This window comes from Zea mays, chromosome 8 (genome assembly GCF_902167145.1).
Source record: "Zea mays cultivar B73 chromosome 8, Zm-B73-REFERENCE-NAM-5.0, whole genome shotgun sequence".
NCBI lineage: Eukaryota > Viridiplantae > Streptophyta > Magnoliopsida > Poales > Poaceae > Zea > Zea mays.
In genome coordinates, this window is record NC_050103.1 from 6,220,755 (window position 1) to 6,241,844 (window position 21,090).

At 39.1% G+C, this 21,090-nt stretch overlaps 1 long non-coding RNA gene across 46 annotated transcripts; it reads left to right on the forward strand.

The window, feature by feature from the left end:
* Nucleotides 1-10,975: 10,975 nt before the first annotated feature.
* Nucleotides 10,976-20,099, forward strand: LOC103634703 (uncharacterized). Of its 46 annotated transcripts, none has more exons than XR_004851831.1 (15): nucleotides 10,976-13,991; nucleotides 14,189-14,304; nucleotides 14,387-14,473; nucleotides 14,590-14,658; nucleotides 15,066-15,158; nucleotides 15,962-16,152; nucleotides 16,284-16,360; nucleotides 16,886-17,021; nucleotides 17,147-17,196; nucleotides 17,569-17,656; nucleotides 18,262-18,435; nucleotides 19,100-19,246; nucleotides 19,372-19,444; nucleotides 19,527-19,621; nucleotides 19,741-20,099. It is a non-coding gene; the product is annotated as an uncharacterized lncRNA (long non-coding RNA). The 46 variants fall into 46 exon arrangements; XR_556881.3 differs by having other exon boundaries at nucleotides 18,262-18,293; XR_002264396.2 differs by lacking the exon at nucleotides 17,569-17,656 and having other exon boundaries at nucleotides 10,976-11,274; nucleotides 11,444-13,991; nucleotides 18,262-18,293.
* The last annotated feature ends 991 nt before the right edge of the window (nucleotides 20,100-21,090 follow it).

The following is a 21,090-nucleotide window of genomic DNA, read 5'->3' on the forward strand; positions in this document are numbered from 1 at the left end:
GAGGCATCACTAAATAGGAAAAAAAGAATAACATAGTCAATTATAATCACACTATATATTGTAAGGGTTATTATGGAAAAGGTATTGTAGGATTTGATACATTATTTGTGGTGCAAGATAATAGCAACAGTACATAGCTAAAAAAATTTGTCGGTACCTTATATCTTTGATGAAGATATCCTTGACGATGCTTGAATTGTTATAACCAGCTACATGTGGAGCACCAATTTGTGTCAGCATTCCAATGACATCTGTGTTGTTGGTTTAGTAAGTTTTTTTGTTTTAAATGGATAACATACTTCACCTATCAGTAGTGGCATAATAATGCTGTAGTAAAATATTTCTCACCGATCAAGTAGTTTCTGTTGTTGATGTTTTCTTCTACTTTTTCAAAAGAAGTGAGGCTGTATATATATATGTTGGAAAGATATGAGGTGGATCATTCACCACTTTAGCTTGAGTGTAAAGAGTAAACTGTATCATCAGGTTGTTGTGAACATGTTTGAAATAGCCTCGGGAAGGCATAACACGAAAGTGCCTAATTTCATATACTTTCTCAATCTGGATTAGTGAGCCCTTTTCAGTGGCTAAGGCTGTTGCAATCTCAGCGTGGATGGTTGTTCCCTGCCATTATAAAAAAATGGAGTTTGAAGACTATGAAGAACATGTTTGGTAGATTGAATTGAAGAAGTGCATCAACTATGAAATAAGAAAAGGTGAGGAAAAACTATATATGGACATTTTTGTAAATAGATTTGTGTAATATGGTGCTCATATTTTTTTTAGAAAATTGCATTATGAGCTGTAAGTTACATGCAAAGATGCATCAAATGGCATGTAAAGAACCTCTGCCATGTGGATTTCAGATGGTTGGGACCGATTTCGTTAAAAGTTTGATAACCATAATGTATATTTTGGGGAGAGGCATCACCTAAAAATATAATTACCTAAAAAGGCAGTAGCAAACAGTAACTGCCAATCCATGTAACAGATTGGCAGCCTAGCTGTTCTTAATTACATAATCTTAATAAGAGTGTAAACGTATGTAAAAGCGCGTGGAAAACATGATTGGTACCATGTGTAATATAATATGTATTTGCAAAGTGGGTATAGTATGTTGTATGCTGTAAAGTGTATACATCTGAAATACGTAATAGAGTCAACTGTATAGAATGAAAAGAATAAAAAAAGAGAGAGAAGGTATATGGACGTTTTAATGTTTTTGTAAATAATTTGAGTACTGGTAATTTTGAAGAAAATATTTAAAGTTTTTTCCTTTTTGTAATTATTGACGATGTACAACACACAATAATTAGAGCAGTACCTGCTCATCAGCTAAAATCAAATTGATATGGCGTAGAGGACCGTCATTTGTTGCACCACGGAACTCCAATTTTCTAATGACACGGACTCTTATCACAACATTTATCTTCTGAGGATTTAGCTCTGTGATAGGTGTGAATAGCATTGCTATTGTTGTACCTGCAAATAATGAGACGGGATCGTTTAGTAACTTGTTACTAATATGGAACAATGGTTACAAATCTTTAATATGCAGGATTAATGAAGAAATTGCCTATATGTAGCGTGGAAAACATACCTATTCAAGATATAATAGTTTATCTGTACATGTTTAGATATACACAATTTTTTCTATATGGATATATATGCACGAAGATACATGAGGTTAAAAAATACAACTTGTTATCCATCAATGCCTTGTATAGTAATACGTGTGAAGACCTCTTTGTACACTATGTTTCGAGTCTTAGTACTGCAATTGCCTGAATCATCTTCGATAAGGATAAAAATACCATTTTGTGATGTAACTCTTGATATTGCAACATACAATCGTCCATGTGTGAAAACTGGTTTCTTCAGATATACCCCAACTTTTGAAAGTGTTTGTCCTTGGCTCTTATTAATTATCATTGCATAGCATACCTTTATAGGGTATTGGTGTCTTTGTAGAACAAATGGCCATCTTGTATTCTTTAATGTCAATGATATACGAGGTATTATCACAATTTTTGATTTATGAGTACCTGTCATTATCTGACCTTCAATAACTTGGTCACCCAAAGATGTTATAATTAATATTGTACCGTTGCATAGACCTTCTGATTGGTTCAGATTTCTGAGAAGCATAATTGGTGTACCCTTTTTGAGGACTATTCAATGTTGTGGAAAGCTATGTCCATTCAATGTATTCAAAAATTCAACAGGATATAAAAGGTCATAAGATTCATGAGTATTGGGAGCTTTGATGACTTTGTCACAGCTTAAATACTCTTTTGTCTCTTCAGAGATAAGAGACACAATGTATTCATTTATGGAATCAACTATATCATTAGTAGGAGTCAATATGGCACGATCTTTCAAATACTCAAGCTGCATATAATTTTTATTTAGATCATCATAAATTTTATCAACTATGCAAGTGATTTTGTCACCTTGTGGCAACAAGAGTAGTTCATGGGGTATTTGTATCCATGTTGGTTCATCTTCGCCTTCTTGTGCTGTAGCATTTATTTTGCCTTCTCCGACATCAAGCATCCATTTACTGAATCAGGATAGTTTTTCTTGTTCTTCATGTGTCAAGGTTGTTCCTGAAAGCCTCATATTCCGAGTAAGATGTAGGATGTGTACATGAGACCAAAGGGGAGAGTTGATTATTGCTGCATTAACGATTTCTGAACGGCTCCCGCCTTCAATTACAGGTAATGTTTGTCTGAGATCTCCTCCCAGAACAATAACTTTTCCGCCAAAAGGTAAATCTCTTGCCGCTGGTGATGAAGTAGCCAAGATGTCACGAAATGATCTGTCTAATGCTTCAAAGGCAAATCTATGTGTCATCAATGCTTCATCCCATATTACTAAAGATGCAGCTTGCACCAATTGGCAGAGCATCGTGCCACATTTAATATCACAAACTGTTGTTTCATCTAGTTCACATGGAATTTTGAAGCGAGAGTGTGCTATTCGTCCTCCTGGTAGAAGTAATGAAGCCACACCAGAGGAAGCCACAGATAAAACAATTTGTTTGCGACTGCGTAAAAATGTTACGATAGAGTTCCATAAATATGTTTTACCTGTGCCACCGTATCCTGATATGAAAAAACCTGGTTTGTTTGATAAAACAATTTCTGTAATAGCTGTGAAAGCATGTAATTGTTCACTGTTTAATCCTGAAACTAAGATTTCAGATTCAGTCTGCATAGTGTCAATGTCATATGATAGTTCATCATCGATAAAACGATTTGAATTCATCTGATTATATGAATCGGATCTATTTGGTAAATTGAAATCTTGTATACGACTTCCTCTTTGACTGAATAAAGTTGTGTGCTCTTCTATCAATTGATTTTTAAGCGCCTCGTCACTCATCTGGTAGGATGGATGGTTAAGCAGTTGTCTTGCGTTATACTGGATATCATCAGCAAGTAATTTCTAGACTTTTTCAAAGAACGAGAATTCATCGCCTACTTCACAGAAAAGGAGCATTGTGACAAAAAGATGGCGAAGCTGACTGGATGTTGCCCAGGATGCGGCCTCATCAAAGGCATTGTACCACTCCTGATCATCCTCAAGTAGTCCATGAGTTTTACATGCCTCTTTGAAAGTCGGGTGTAAAACATTATTGTATGTTCGTAAAGATTCATAGTTTTGAGCTCCTTTGACAACCATTAGAAGCATTCTAAGATAATATCTTTCACCCGCCGATGGATGTACAAAATGAATGCGGCCTATGCTACCGTGTCTATGTCTTTGTTCCCATGATCTCTTTTTTCATCCCATCTCCATTCAGACGAAAAATCGGTGTAAGTTAGGGATCGCGCACTCTCATGTACTTGGTTAGCGACAAACCACTCAGTTAGCATTGTTCGACGTAGGTATTCCTGTGATAAGATATGTGACATGTTGCTGTTGGCATGATATGTGATGTAATTCTCATTAGGCAAATGCACCGGCAGTCTGGTAACAGGAGGGAAGTGTCTATGAATTTCAAAGCCGAAAATCCTCCAACATGAATCGTATGGACAAATAAATCTAGCATCTAGATATTCCTTGACCTCATTCCTTGTGTTTGTTTCTTCGTCGACAGGAGTGTCTTGGCCATCTAAAACTCGTTGTAGGTATAATTTGCTGCAATCAGGACCTTTGGTAACATACTTGAAAAGATATTTTATGAATATACTTTTGTTACACCACTCTACATTGATGTGCGCCTGATATTTCTTGAGTAATGTCATGTTGTAAGGAACAATCCACCTGTTGTCTAATTTGGTGTTTGATTTGATGACAAATCTAGCATTGTTTGCTCTTCTATAAACTGCAAATCCATTTGTGTCAACAACAGTTTCAGTTTGAAATAGTTTAGGATAGTGTTTGGAACAGTGGTTTCTTTTCATACAGGGTGAGTTATGATTATAGGATCCACATGGTCCATGAACCATATGCTCAGCAAGCAATGCGTATCCTAATGGATCATTGGCAGGATCTGGTATTTCAGCAGTGATAAAAGAGTTTATAAATTCAGTTGTTGGTTGCATAGTGTCAGTTGAAACCCAAAAAATAATGTGTGCATGAGGCAAGCCACGTTTCTGAAATTCTACCGTGTGCAGAACTGCATGTTTTGGCAAAAAGGTTATTAAGAAGTGTAGAAATATTGGTCAAGAAGAATCTAATACTACAAGTATTTTCTGATACGAAGTTATTTTTATTTTATATATATATATATATATATATATATATATATATATATATATATATATATATATATATGAAATTCCACAATCATATGCCCAGCAAGCAAAATGTATTACAAGGGACTAATTGTTGGATGTAGTTTTTCAGCAGTGATGAAAGAGTATATAAATTCAGTCGTTGGTCTTGTAGTGTTAGTTGATACCTAGAAGATTACGTGTGCATAAGGCAAGACACGTTTATAAAAAAATACACATTGTGCAGAAACATGTGTATTGATAATAAAACTAATAAGAAGAGTAAAAATAAAACTAATAGGAGGAGTAAAAATGTTTGGTAAAGGAAAACTAATCGTTGTAAATGTGTGTTATAAAGCCATCATTTTGTTATTATTAAAGATATTATGTATATGGAAACCATGAATGCTTTTTATAGCTTACATGCATTTTTTCTCCTTTTATGGTCTTGTTTTGTTTGGACAAATCTATTTTTAAAAGTTAAGTTAGAAGTTTTATGCTTTATTACAAGCTGTGGATTGTAGTATTAAGGAAAACAAAGTATGAACAATACAGTATCAATAAGCAGTTAAATTACTATTGACTTTTCTCTCTTTTTTTTAAGAATAAACAATATTTGTTGCAAGGTTATTTTGAAAAGGGATACATAGTTGTAATCAATATTTGTGTTGAACACATTTCCTTACTATTAAAGCAGTAAGGAAAACTGCTCCCACAATTATAGAGTTCCATGTAGCAAACCACACCCCCACTAAAAAAGTGTCGCAACAACGCAATCAACAGTAAATAAGTTGTTGTGTTTGTGTTTTCATAAACAAAAGTAATGCACATCATTCATAGTTTTGATAAGCAAAAGTAATATATATTAAATATTATCTAAGTTGGTAGCAGAATTTACACGTATGCGCTATTTTTACGTAATACAATAAACATCTAAAATCTGTGGAGGTATACTACAAATACGGTAGAACCATAAATAAAAACAGATTCCTGTAATTGTAGGTAGGGAATGGGCAAGAGGGAAGAAAAAAAGGAAAAAGGAATAAAAAATCGAACTAGATTAGCAATGATAAATAGTTTCGTCATGAAAACATAGTAAAATGTATTTGCACCTGCTTTGCAAGGGCCAAATATGCTACCACCTTTAATATCCTGTAACAACTCTTCCAATTTAATATGAAATACTCTTACAGGAATATCAGGTGCATCTGAAGATTTCTGGCAGAGTGTTGAAGACCATCTACAATTTCAGGCCACTTTGCATTGCATGTAAATGTTACAAAAAAGTCGGGTGGACCATGGACTCTGCAGATGGCTATGCTATCATGGTAATTTTGTATCATATATCGTCGTCCACCAATGTGTGATGCCGGAAGTACGATTGTTTTTCCCATTTCGTCATCGTTTATGCAGCCTCTACTAACAACATCTGATATGCCTTGAAGATTTTCCATTCGTAATTTATCTTGATTATTTAGAATATACATAAGTCTATTTTCATCAATACAGGCACGGGCATCGACCTTAGCCTGGTTTGATAGTGTCCCATAAGATAGAAATGGATTTGGCTGGCCAACCTTGTAATGAAATTAATAGCAATAGTATTCTTGCATGGTTATATGAGCCCTTGAATTTATTCCTCTAACCCTTGTATCACTATATGCAACACCAACTTGGAATCCACGCTCTCCATATGGAAACAAAAGTGGATATTGGAGAGCCATATATGCTGGATGCAATGATGAAATACGCCTCAATTCCGAATTTCTTGTCTCTATAATAATGTCTCGTTTGAAGGTATCAAGTGAGAAATCACCAATAACAAGCATGGCTAAATCATCGGTTGTTGGCATATTGTACTGCATAGGATCTCCTTCTCTAGCCCCAATAATTCTGATGATAAATTCTTCATTTGTGTGTTCATTAAGCCTTTCCCTGGCAAGCCTAAATTTCTTAGCAAATGGATTGTGCTCGTCCAACATTTTTAATAATTCTTGTACAATATCTTGTCGTATAGAAGAGGTAGGACCATCAGCAGTGGATAGAGAGTTTATTCGATTGTTGACCTCATGTGCTGTATCGTACACATAAAGCTGAAGAAACTTAGGAGGTTGGTCGTTTACTGGCAGTAATGATCCTATTCGATGGTGGACTTGACCGCATATCTTAAAGATTGGAGGACCATGACCATCATTCACTGACCTATCAATATGGGCTCCCATAGATGTGAATGCAAACAAGCAATTATACTGCATGATATTTTGCATGAAGGATTTAGATATCGAATCACCATCAAACCGGGCTAGTGATAACAATGGTTCAGGTCTAGGGCTGTAAGGAGGAAGACGGACTTTGCCACCTTTGCAACAATTATTGTAAACAATTGATCGATTCCACTTGACGATCCTATTCTCTCATCATACCAGAAAAGAGCAGAACAGTGGGTACATTGGTAGCATGGCGGTCCATAGTAAGATCGAGCATGGTAAGAAGTTGCATTTCGTTTACACAAAGTAATATTAGCAAATATTTTTAAAAGAATTACTTTAAAATATTTTTTCCCTTTGTTCCCGTCCACCTTTATGTTCAAATTTATAAACTCTTTTAGGTACAGTTTTCACCATCTTTTTTATTCAAATCCATAAATTTTGTTTAGGTGTAGCTAGTAAGTACAATTTATTTAAAAAATGGGTTACATCCAGAATTAGACATACCTTTGAGTGCTTCAACAAAATTTGGGTCGAAGTGACCACATTGTAATGTTGAGGCTTGTTGAGAGGATGCGAATGCACCTAACATAGTATATCTATATTCTTAGCACTAGGTACCTATATAGTCTCCTTTTTTTAAAAAAAATAAAAGGGTAGATGGTCACGCTACCTGAGGATATTAACCTTCTCTCATTCAACAATTGTCTACGTATGCGACGAGCTTCCACATGAGGTACAGACGATGGGGCGCAACATGTACTGATTTGTTCTGACATGATAAATTCTTGTATGAGCATAACAATCCATGGATGATACTTTTTCTGTTTAGATCTGGGTGATGTATGTAGACAGGGTACGAAGGCGCTTACTCGTCTTCCTTGTGATGTTTGAAACAACATGTTCCATTTTGGATCAACGATATTGATTTTCATACATTAATAATGTAGCAACTTGGAACGTTTCACGTTTTGAACCTACATTTTTTTTCTAATAATATGTAAGTATATATACCTAGATCAAGTATATAGTGATCTTTCGGTATATAAATATATATTGCTGTACCAGCAAAACAAGGAATACATGCAGTGTTTAATAATTCTAACGAAAAAAAGAACCACAATTGTATAGGAACACATGCAATGTTTCATAATTTAAACAAAAAATGGAGTTGCAATTGTACATATGTGCATGAACTGGAATATTGGATAATATTGATGGTGAAGTATCAAAGTGTGTACAAAGTACCTGGTTGATGAGTCACTGGACTTGAGATGACCTGATAAGATTGGTGAGATTGAACTTGTTGACACAGACTACGATTTGGAACTCCAGTTTATCATGGTCTGCTATGAAGAAAAAAATCCAAATCAGTAGATGTCGCAGTTAAGGTATATACGTATATTATATAGCGAAATTAGTATGTTATACGCAGGAGCAGGAAGCCAACAAAGAGCATCCCCCCTTTTTTTGATGTATATGTCATCTGGAAAATAGGAGTGATAAAGAAGCAGGGGAGAGACGGAAGATTGAGAGGATGATAAGGCAACTCGAGAAGCAACAACGTTCAAATGGTGATGGTGTCAACAATAATCTGTCAAAATTGCGAGAAGATCTTGAATATGTTAGAGTAAGCTTCCTACATTACTGCCCTACCCATGATGATATGACATATAAGTATCATTACAACTTTGTTTTCTGTGATGTATCATTCTATTTGCATTAGATTGGAGGTTCTAATCAACCATTTTTATCTGTACCTGCTTGAATCCTGAGCTAAAGCTTCTATATCTCAACTCATTTGTAGTTCTTCCCTAAGAATGAGAAATATGTCTCGTTGTTCACTGGAGGGAATAGTCAAGATATTGTTCAAGAGAGGAATAAATGGCGCAAACAGATCAAGGAGAATCTCATGGCTGCTGCAGCAAACGGAAAAGATTTAGAAGGTGTTTGTTTGCGTTACTGACCTTTGGAATTATGATACCGTTTTACTGGATGCCTAATGTGTGAAGTACTAAACTTTATTCTTGGTCATTTAACAGAGACATCAAGCGACGAACTGAGGCAAAACTACAGGTTGCCGATCAATATTGTTTTGTGGCTCATAACCGGAAGCATAATCAGCATCAGCAAGAAGCAAAAGCCACCACAACAGACGAGCTAAATAAGGAAGAGATAAATCAGAAACTTAATCCTTAAGAATCCCCACAATTTCCCTACTAGGCTATTACCCCGCAATTACCTTTTGTTCATTACAACTTCGAACCTGGTGTATCGAAGTCACTAATTCCTCTTGTAAGCAGGACTTAAACAGGAACAGATTAGCTGAAGCAGGCCATCACGACATCAACCAAATCACCTCGTACGCATACGCCTGTGCGGGTTGGAGCGAAGGGTCGGGAAACAGAGGCATGGTAGCCTCTGAAACCGAAATGGAACCGGGTGCGGTTGCATAAATCCATCGAGATCTAGAACGAGCGGATAGGGTGGGCAGAGGTGTTACGTTGGGCGCCGATGGACGGTAGACAGAGCGGTGGAGGCGGCCGGAAAAAGACCGTCCGAGGCGAGCCAAAGCCATTAGCGAGGCGTCTGGTGTGTCCTCGGCGATGACGCATGAGATGGGAGTCGGCGGCTCGATGACGATCCCCGTTTGCTAGAGTCCCTCCCATGGACTGTCAAGGGAAGCATGGTGTGAAGCCCCCGACGCCTATGCTCGCGGGGTCGGATGCCGCCTACGTCTGCAAGGCGTTGGTCGTGTCGAACAAGGGCAGTAGATCGATCTGGAGCAGCAACGAGGCCGCGGGCGGGGGACAAGGGCAGGGGCGCCGTTGCAAGGCTGGAGCAGCAGCGGGGCCACGGGCGGGGACAAGGGTAGGGGGCGCCGTTGCAAGGCTGGAGCAGCGGCAGGGCCACGGGCGGGGACAAGGGTAGGGGGCGTCGTTGCAAGGCTGGAGCAGGTGTAAAACAACGGGCAAGAGCGAAGGGCGGCACTAGATTCGACCGGGAAGTCGTATTGTCCAACACGGAGACGACGATGGGAGTGAAGACTCACCGCTTTTTCCCCATGGAGGCCGTCGGCATGTGGAAGCCATCGCACAACGGAGTTCTGGAGACACGGAGCTCCAATGTGGAAGACACCGGATATTGCAGAAGCAAAGAACTTTGGGGGAAAATGGGAAGCATACGAATCGGACGACGAACCCTAAACCCTAAATAAATCGCATCATGAGGAATCCGATGAGGGGGGAGGGGGAAGAGCCGCTGCCGTGTTTACTCCAACCCAACACGACGAACCCTAGCAATGGGAATCGGATTATGGTGGAGGGGGTGGGGTGGACGGAGGGGGCGGGGGAGGAAGCGTGGTTACCTTTAGAGCGCCGGTGGAGGGAAACCGAAGTCCGAAAGCGGTTGTTGCCGGAGCATGCAGGTGAGCGGGGGCGAGCAGGGGAAGGTTGCCGGAGCACGCAGGTGAGCGGGGGCGAGCAGGGGAAGGTGGAGTTCTGGGAGAGGAGGAGACAACGCGAGAGCGAGATTTTGTGAAGGAAGAAGAAAACAGAGAGAGAGGAATCTGCTGATAGAAGAATCTACACACAGCGCACATGAGTAAATCCAACGGTCAAAATAATTTCGCTGACGTGGACGTTTTTTGGAGCAGTTTCCCCCCTGCTTTAATAATCTCTACTACTTATTAAGGCTCTAAGGGTAGCCTGCCGTTCTGCCTTCGTTCGATCTGGATCGTCCATCGCTGTTGTTCAATCTGGATCGTCGATCGCCACACTAACCTGCTAGCCGTGCCCTCCTCACCCCGCCCCATCCGCGCACAAAAAATCTACACAAGCTGATAATACCAAGAGCTGATTACACAAACTGACTACTTCCTCTGTAGCAGCATGGTTTATAAGTTGCTACCGCAATCTTTGGCTGAGCGATATGGTACATTATATTTGTGCCACGGTAGCCTGCTTGGTTGCGTTATTTAGTTAACGTACGCGGCCCATCTATCAAATAAATTCCATAAGGCCCATGTAGGAAAAACTTCATCCCGCAGGCAGTCGCGCGGCGGCTCTCCTCGAGCGCGTGCGCAGCGGCTCTCCTCCCCACAGGCAGTCGTGCGGCGGCCTCATCCCCGCCGGCGAGCCTCCACTCCCCTCCGCCGGTACGCCTCTATCGCCGGTGGCCTCCCCCTCGGCAGACAGCCTCGCCTCGCTTGCTTCTATTGCTGTGCTCCACCACGGAGCCCTAGGTGGAGCTACGAACCCCGTGATCCCCGACAGTGTGGCACCGGAGCTCGGCGGCGACAGCGGGCACATCCCCCTCATGCCCTAGGTGGAGCAACGAACCCCGTGAGTCCATGCTCGTACCCTCACCCCTGTCCTCCCGCGATGTCCCCACTGTCCTCCACCCTCACCCGACGCAATGTCGATGCCCCGGCCGAGGAGTCTCCTTCCTCCCCTGTCCCACTCGCGTGAATCAACAGGCGAGGTCGTCCTCACCCTCGGCCTATGGTGGCAGACCGTGCTCAACATTGCCCCAAGAATGCGACTCTCCTCGCCGCACTGCTCTATCTCGGGGACCTCGCCTAGCATTGCCCCCTGCCCCGCGTCGACGAGGTGGAGTCCTTCCTCGCCCGCACCTTCCGGATGATCCAGGTGCTACTCGAGGCTGTATGCATTGTGTGGGGGAATAAGGGATATGTAGCTGCTTACATTTTGAAGAGATTTGATTATACCTTAAGCACGATTGCAACTGAAACTTTGGCTGTGGGTGATGGGTTCTGCTATTTTGGTATGTTATCATTCATCTCTATGATAGAGCAGATTCAGAATGGTGAGTTTGGCAGGGGTTAATTGTTTCAATTTGTTAGAATTTTTCAAACGAAAGTTGTCTCAATTTTTGGATCATTCTTGGTTTTATGACGAATGCCCAAACTACAGATTATCTAATGGTCAAACTGAATATTTGTTTTATAGCAAAAAAACTATCTAGAAAATTACCTCTTTCATGTTTTTGTTCAGCGGCGGTCCACGCGGCTACCAATAGGGATGATACAGGTTTTGATATTCTTTTATTTATTAATTGGTTCAATTGGAGAATTACCTCAACTTATTGGGATTAATGTTCTTTGTTCTTTGATGACCCCTTGCTGAGTGAAAAATACCTGTGTATGTTACAAAATAAACTACTTGTATGTTAAAAAAAGTTTCTCCCTGCCATTACATTGACATCTCAAACTCCTCGCACCTGTTGCCTTTTGGAACATATACGTTATAACCCACATTTTGCATTGTGATTTCTCTACTACCAACACCAATTTTCTTAGAAGGCTATTTAGCAGTAATTTTTGTACTAGCTACAAGAAACCCATTCTATGCAATAAATATCCATATTACGTAGGTCTGCAGATTACGGCATATGCTGCAATAGCAAATGACACATTTGTGGCATATTGCTTTCCTTTCAAAGCTTTGAGAATCATGTAGTCATGCATTAGATTCACATGCACCAAATTTAAGCTAACTGGAAAGTGGGATCATATTTTTTTATCTCGTGCAAATAACTATTAAACTGCTCAAGTTTCTTTATTTGGTAATTAATTAAAATTTTCAACCATGTCATATTGCATATCAATTGCCAACTTTTTCTACACAGATGCACATGCTCAATTATGATAATGTCATATGGTCTGTCAACCATATGTGGTCAATGCAAACTAAATTGTTTTCTTCTTTATATGTTTTGATTTGATTTTTTGTATTTGTCACTGGGATTATATTTTTCTCTCAACGGTTTTGCTGGTTGCTGTTTCAATTCAAGTCTGCACTGCTAAGGTGAATTTGAGTGACGAGATTGATTTGGAAGATTATGTTTGCAGACCGGGTAAGATCAGTGTTGCTGATGTTGAGTTGGTTTCATGGCGCAGACCAAGATTTTTATGCATTTGTTGTTTTCTAACTATTGTATTGTCAGGGTACTTTTGTCCTGCCCTAGCCAAAGCATTCTCCATTCATTTCCATAATACTAATGCTCTTATTCATTCTTACAAGTAATTTGTCTCGCGGAATACATTAAGATTTGCATGACGTCTAATAGAATATGTTTATTGTATTAGTATGTTGGAAGGGGTGAAAATGAATCTTGGTATCTTAGATCTGGGTTGCTTCCTGTCATAGAATTTGGTTACAATGTATCTTTTGGTGGAAATCATTTTTTTGCTATTTGTGTTCCAAATTCTGCATGTTGGGTGAGTTAGCCAAGTTTGTTTCATCTATTTATGAGTTCTGACATTGAAATGTTTACCATGAACCTCCTCGCTGACACGTCGCCTCGCCCCCGAGCTGACTTCCTGACGCCACCCTCGCACAAGATCCCGATGTGGCAATGGCGACCAGCGACGGGCGCTCAACGCCACCGCGCCGCCTGCGAACCCATGGTGAGAAGTGTGGTATCGATCTAGAGCCGAAGGACTTCCCCAACACCCCTTCCTCCATCGGCGTGACATCGGCCAGCTCATCTGCGACGACGAGGCATCTTCGACCGACTTCTCGACACCCCATCCTCCATCAACGCGGCTCCAGTACCCCTTCCTCCATCGGCGCAGCAGCATCCAATTCATCTACGACGACAAGGCATCTTCGAGCAACCACGCCCTACTACAAGTGGTGTTAGTCCATCTCAGATAAGTGGAGTAATTTGTTTGTATCTGTATCTTCTATTTTATTTCTTCCCTAATCCTGATTAATAGCCTAATCACGCGACAACTAATACATGTCGATTTCTTTCCTTAGCCGGTGTCATGCGCATGTGAGATCTAGGGAGAGGAAGAGGAGGAAGGGTTGTGGGGACCGGGGGTGCAAGATGGCGGATTCACCTGCAACTACAAGAAAAGAAAGAGCGAGAGATTTACAGAAACCTTCAGAGCCACGGAGGAGGAGGAGGAGATTAGGAGGATCTCTACGGCGCTGACGGATTAGTTAAGGAACGAAATATCACATCGTGTCCGGTAACCAGATTCAGATGTGGGCACCATGTGTGGGTGCAAGGCCAGGCCGAGGCGAAAGAGGTAATGTAGACCTTTCAAAAAACAAAGCTTGAGATATACATTGATGTTTGCATGTCTTGTGTAGCTTCTTTGATTCTGTAATCTGATTGAGTGTTTTAATCAATCTTATAGTTGGTTCTGGTTGCAGTGGTACCAGAAAATGCATCATAAGCTATTTCTAGGTCTTATATCCTTAGTTTTGTGTGCTCTGTTCATAGATTCGACGATTGAGAATACATCAAAGAATAAAAATGTGGAACTCGGATTTTCAGATGAAGAGCGTGACCAAGAATTTCCTGATTTTCCATCATTTATTCCATTCTTACCTCCTCTGGTATGTATGTGTGCCTTTTAGCACTCAGATACTAAGATGCTTGATTGTTACTAAGGTATAAACTTCTACCTTATGTGAACAGAGTGCAGCTAACCTAAAGGTCTACTATGCCACACGTTTCACCATCATAGTTGGGATAATGGTGTTCGGTGGTTTTCTTGCACCAATCGTAAGTCACAGTTCTCAGTTTTGGAACCACCGATGGTTATTGTCATAGTTTTGTTTTGCCATATATAGATTGCTTTGAATGCTTACCAAGTTGATGTGCTCTCATGCGGCTGGAAGTTAAACTTGGTCTAGGGGCACATCTTATGAAGACTCCATCCGCAGCGTTCATCTGTCGACGTAGTTGAGGTACTACCACTTTTTCATGGTCCATTAATGTATCAAGGTTCATCTAGCAACGGTTGGGACTGCTAGGATCTGGGGTGCGCAATGGTTTCCAACCATCATTTTTTTCTTGTTTTCTGCATCATATATAGCTTGATTTTCTTCTTTTATCTAAATTCTAACAGAGATTTTCAAATTCAAGTGGAAAATGGCAAGAAGTTTATATATTTAGAAGAAAAACATGAACATAAGCTAGCAACCTGTTCTACTGAGTATTTGTTAATTTCTTTTTCTTTCTTTCATGCACATAATATCTTGTTTACTCATTTTTGTTTAAGATATAGACTATTTATTGCCATTTAAAGGCTACAAGTGCTTGAATTTTTGTGGCCATGTCTGCTCGTGCTGTTTCTGGACATTGCAAATTGCAGAAGTGCACTCAGGTTATACATCCAGTAAAGAGCAAGACATTTGAAAGCTTATGGGCCAACTGTGTTGCTATTGATGCAAGCGAAAGTTGGCTGGTATAACTTTTAGTTCAAACTCTTTACTAAAATTTTGTAAACTTATGTATGTCAATATCTTGTTACTTATAACCAGTTTGCTTTTCTTAAAGGTTGAGTTTTGTTACGTGTTGGCTGACAGATGTAGTGATGTTCTCGCATGTCAAAATAAAAAAAGAAATCATGAAGTGTTGATGTCATGTACTCCTATAAAACACTTTTAATGTATGCATATTTCCTTCAGCTTGCTCCATGGCTGCATGCATAACTATCTTTTCTGTTCCTGCTTATTACTAGACCTTAACTGACTAGATGCCTACTGCATGCAAGCATGCTAGCTACCTTGCTGATCATGATGTCGTGCTTGCCCACACGATTTATTAGCTATATGTTTATGAAGGGAAATGCTTAATAATAAATGTTTGTTAACCTGTATATATTGGCTTGATGTTATATACTCCAGCCTTAATATGCAAATTCTTAGTCGCTGAAAATTCTTTGTAGCTTGTGATCTGACCTGTGAGCAGTGTAAATATTGCACCTTTTATAAAAAATAATGCTTACCTGGTGTTGAATATCTTGGATCTGTGCTTGCTGAAAATTCTACTGCATGCAAGCTTTTTCTTTGTAGCTTGTGATGTTGTTCTACAGAACAAAACTTTATGTTGTTCTATAAACAGTAATTGAATAACAGGTAACCATTATTTTTCATAAACAGTAATAGAACAAAACTCTATTTTGAGGTGTTGAACTCAAAATAAAAATTTATGCTTACTGTTGTTCTATGAATAATAGTAATAAAACAAAACTTTATGTTGTTGCAGATGAATTCTCTATGCCTACTTCTAGAGTGATGTTCAAAGAGGTTGACGCTCCTTCACCATCCCCAGCTTTGTGGAATGGGCCACAGGTAGCCATTTAGGATGACAAAGCCACAAGGGTGTCCTTCATCAAGGCTATGCTAGAAGCCTCAGACTTGTGTATGAGGAAAATTCATAAAAATGGTACACAGAAGGTACATAGAAGAGCCACTGCTTGATGTATCTGGTAGAATCATTGAATGCACAACATGCATGTTGCTTTTCTAACCTCTATCAATTCATAGCGATGGCTAACTCAGTCTCTTTTCTGACTATTTATTGGAAGCTGGGAAGAAAGTGGAAGAGGAATTTAGCACTTGCCCTCTGTCAGTCCTAATGATGAGCGTTAAGAACAACACCAAGGTATGCAATTTATCTAGGGTCCAAGGGTGAAACTTTGGTTTGGAAGTCTGGATTCTTTCTGCTTGTCCAGTGAAGGAAGGTACTTGAGGTGGTAGAAATTCAGTCTACCACCATGTGGAAAAGAGTCAAATAATGTGCATTCATTCTTTTGCATGTACCTACCATAGCACTGTCAACGATGTAAATCAACAAAAGAAATGTAGCCAATGTATACCACATGCATTACACTATCAGACACCAAATATGTACTCTTTGGATTTGAGTAGTAAGCCAAGTCACACACCAGACAACTAGAGACATTGTGATGTATAGCGATCAAGTCTGTTGATGTGTTTAATAATTAATTTGAAATATATTTTTTATTAGTTATTGCTTGTTTTAAGAGATTTCTTGTGAGGCATGCTTTTTTATCCAAATGCAAGAACTTGAAGTCCCTTGTAAAAGGACATCAGCTTAAATACCCCATGCTTTACATGTTGATGCACCAAAAACCATGTCATTTATTTAAGTATTATTATGACACAGATACTGAAAGCAAACATGGCTTGTTCAGTCGGGCAGCGGCAACAGAGGGGATGGGGCCAATGACGGAGGCGGAGAGGAGAACCCATCGATTTGGTGGCGTAAGTGGGAGCTCATCGAGGCCGGTGCGTTTGGGCAGGTCTACCGCATGACTTATTTGCCCTTCTAGGGATCAGCAGATCCCACACCTATTACATGATATGTCCTTCTAGAATAGAATCTGCTCTCTATCTTCTAAACCGGTACTGCCTTCTTCAATATCAGCCACCGGCCGGTCCACCTCTTCAATAATCGTCCTTCATCGCCCTTCAGTTGTGAGTTGTGACATACTATTTATATTCGGATATGATCTATTACAAATATACATGCATATTATAGGGTGTGCATCTGTATACCCATGTTCTTTACAAGGTCCGTCCTTAGGTGATATGAGTAGTAAGTCTAAACTTGCTTCTTACCAAGAGTTAGGCTGTATGTGTGTATGTATTTTTTTAGTACAATAGTATTCAAAATGTATGAGGACTCTTTCTTTTTGATTGTTTTGAACAATGGGCGTATGAACCGGTGGAAGAACAATTCATTTGATAGTTGTTTGTGTCCAAAATGGAACTAAATCTAAAATTTGTGGAGCAAACCACTCAATCCAGATCTCTATTTAATCAAACATTTTTTTTGTTATGATGCAGTTCCACACGTGAAATAGCCATATGGATATGTAACAACATAAATTTGTTCAGTGGGAAATAAGTTTCTATAATACATTTATGCACCCAGGTGACAAGAAAAAAATATTTTGTCATTTCTATAAAACATGATGCATTTTTTCTCAATTCATAGTGTGATGTTATTCCTCTTTTGCCTTTAGAGAAGCCCATAATACAAATGGATAAGAAGTCACCAAACATTTCTAAATCACTGGTCTTCATCCAGTGACAACCTTTAGTGTCGAGCTGGTGTTTGTGCTTGAGCTTTAGTATGTCTGCAACAAGCCTTTAGGAATGTCGATATGCTCATATGCTTAGTTGTGCATGAGTATTTTTGTTGCAAGGTTTAGATGCAGTGTTCTGGTCTTTAGTGCATGTATTTTATAGAATATAACACTTCTATATTGTAGAATGCAATCTGATAGTTTACATAGAAACTGATAAACTTGATTGATCCTTGGCATTATAGTACAAAAAGTGCAATACCTTGTGAATTAATTTTGTACCTCATTGTCATTTACGGGTTAACTGTCCATACATTGTATTACATGTTTTCTACAACCTGTTCTTATTTCTCAACGAACAGTAGCAATCATTGGTCAGGACATGTAGCTTCATTTGTTAGGACATGTAGCTTAATGCTATCTTGTTGTTTTCTACTGTTCATAAACGCAGGACCTGAGATCTAGAAGGACACAACAGGCAAGGTGGATGTATTCGTAGTTGATTATATGTTAAAAGCAAATTTCGGATGACATTGGTGGAGATTGCTTATCTCTAAGACACATCTACTCATTCTTTGAATGGAAATCACATCCACGTTCTAGAAAGTCTATTTTTACTTCAAAAGTACTCCTTCTGTTCCAAATAAATTAGTGTTAGCATCTCTGCACTCTATTGCCCACTTCCCCCCTCATCGGTGTTTTTTATTGTTGCATATCAATTTTGTGGCTCAAATGCCCCTTTGAAACATATAGCACCAAAATTATCCTAATTAATTAATTGGTTTCTAACTGGCTACTCTATTTGCAACAATGGGGATATATAACCTTACCATGTCTGTTTATCACAGTGCATCTTAGATTGCATCGTATTGTAATTGTTTTAGTTCCTTGACATACTGTTTGTGCAACAGGAACTGCTTGATGTACTTACGGTTGGGTATCTGTGTAGATGTAGCTGCCAAGTTGTCTAAAGAAAAGTTCCTGACCTTTCACATGCTGCCACATTGCCACAATACCTTAAGAGCTTTTCTATACTTCTATGATTTGTGTTTTCGAGATCTGAGTTATTTAAATGTTGTCTGCTATTTTGAATTTTTATATGAAGATCAAAGTTCTCAAGTGATAAAGTAATTAATATAACAAGCGGACAACACATAGACAAACTAATTAATGTAGCATATAGACGAATAAGGAATCCTGAAACATTGACCGTGAAGAAAATTATTGTGCACATATGCACTCTTTCTCCAAAATTTGGCATTTAATCTTATTGCAACATACTTGTACAGAGGGGCGAGGGTTGTTCAGTGCTTTGACATGTGTGCAACTATTCAAGCACAATGGTTAGATGATATCCCCATTCATTTTAGATTATTACATTGTGGTGTTCGACTTCTTCAGTCAAGCAGCAATCATGCAACATGCCTTACTGTAGTGTAAGTTATTTACACCAACTTCAATTCTTCATACCATGCATCTATTGTTTCCTTTTAGTTTCAATCTATTTTTCTTGATGTTATCTATGTTTATAAGAAAATCTCAAGTTTTGTATATATTTTAGTTTTTATCACTGCACATGTTGCTGGATAAATTTATAGACTGGAGGATTATAGAGGACTAACAAGTGCTACTGGGTATGACTTTGGAGGCCTTCCTTCGTAAACATAATTTTAATTTTACATGTACAGATTTCATTGAAAATGCCTTCTATGACAGGAGATTCTCGAGCACCATTGAACTAAGAGATTCCAAATAGTTCTTTGGAGTCTATTGTTGATGTTGGCGGGGATAATCTAGCAGAGATTTGTCAGGTATAGAAGTTATTGTGCCTTTTATTCCATGGGCACCGCTATATGAAATGCATCTCCTGCTATATGATGTGTTGTTATGACATAATAGATTTTCTCATTAATGTTCTACTTGACACCAGATTTTTTGTGCAACACGGAGGCTACATGAGGCAGCAACGATCCCATTCTTCTCGCATGCCACTTTACACAAGCTAAGGATAGCTTCTGGTCTCACTCATGGTTGTGGCAGGGAAAGCCGAGTCAGTAGGGTTTGTCATGTAGCTGGAGTTATCTCAGACCGCATATTAGATGCAGTGATGATGTTTACATTTACCGTGCAAGCAAGATGACTTATATTATGCCTTAGGACAATAAGTATTGTTTTCACTCTAATGAAATACTTGGTAAAAAGTTGTCTCTGTAGTTGTATATTTGACTGTGAATATTTGAACCCACTATTATAATTGTTGCTAATTGAGGTCAGATTTCAGAGGCCAAATAATTCTGGTATCTGCAAAGTTGGGTAAGTGTCTAATCTGGCTTTGGGATTGCTTAACATATGACATTTTCATTTTTAGAAGATACAACATCTCTGCAAAATATAGGGGTAAGGTTAGGGATGGCAATGGGTACGGGTACGGGTAAATAACCGCGGATAATTATCAATTGGATATGGGAATGGTGGAATTTGGGGTACGGTTATGGATATAATAAGGTATTCGTGGGTACAGTTATGGATATAATAAGGTATCCGCTGATAATTTTTTCGTGGGTATGAATACTGTTACCCAATAGATATCTCACATATGGGCCAGCCAGATTCAATATATTATCATTAATTATTATACTTCAATTTTTATCCATGACGTATTGTTTGATGCTGAAATTATCATTTGATGCTGCTGGAATGATAATTATTTTGAAATGTGATAAAATTGTTGTTTAGTGTCGAATGCTAAAATTGTAGTGGGCAGATGGTTAACGGGTATCCACCGGAAGCGCACATCTGTCCCTCGCTTCTTGCCCGGTCGTCCTGCGTCACACGCGAAGTACACATCTGTATCTTCCTCGCCCATTTATCGCCTGACAACTACATCACGTGCAAAGCGCACATCTATTTCCCCTCCCCGCTTGTGTCACACAAGAAGCACACATTTGTTTTCCCCTCCTCCGATACCGAGTGTATGTTTACGCTCGCTGACAGGCGACAAAGGGCTCATGACGATATCGTTAAAAAGAAGTAGATTAGTGTATGTTTATCGATAGATTTGTCTGTCATTAAAAATTTTAAATTGACTCTTTAGAAATAATTTATGATATTGATAATGTTTGCCACAAGGATATTGTATATCGTAGTGATGTTTGTCGTCCCGTATCTATATTTCATACTAAAAAAATTACTCCGTCGCAACGCACGGACACATACCTATTGTAGTATAATTCTATTGGTATCAGTTTAATGCAGTATTGGTTGTTGTTAAAGAATTTGA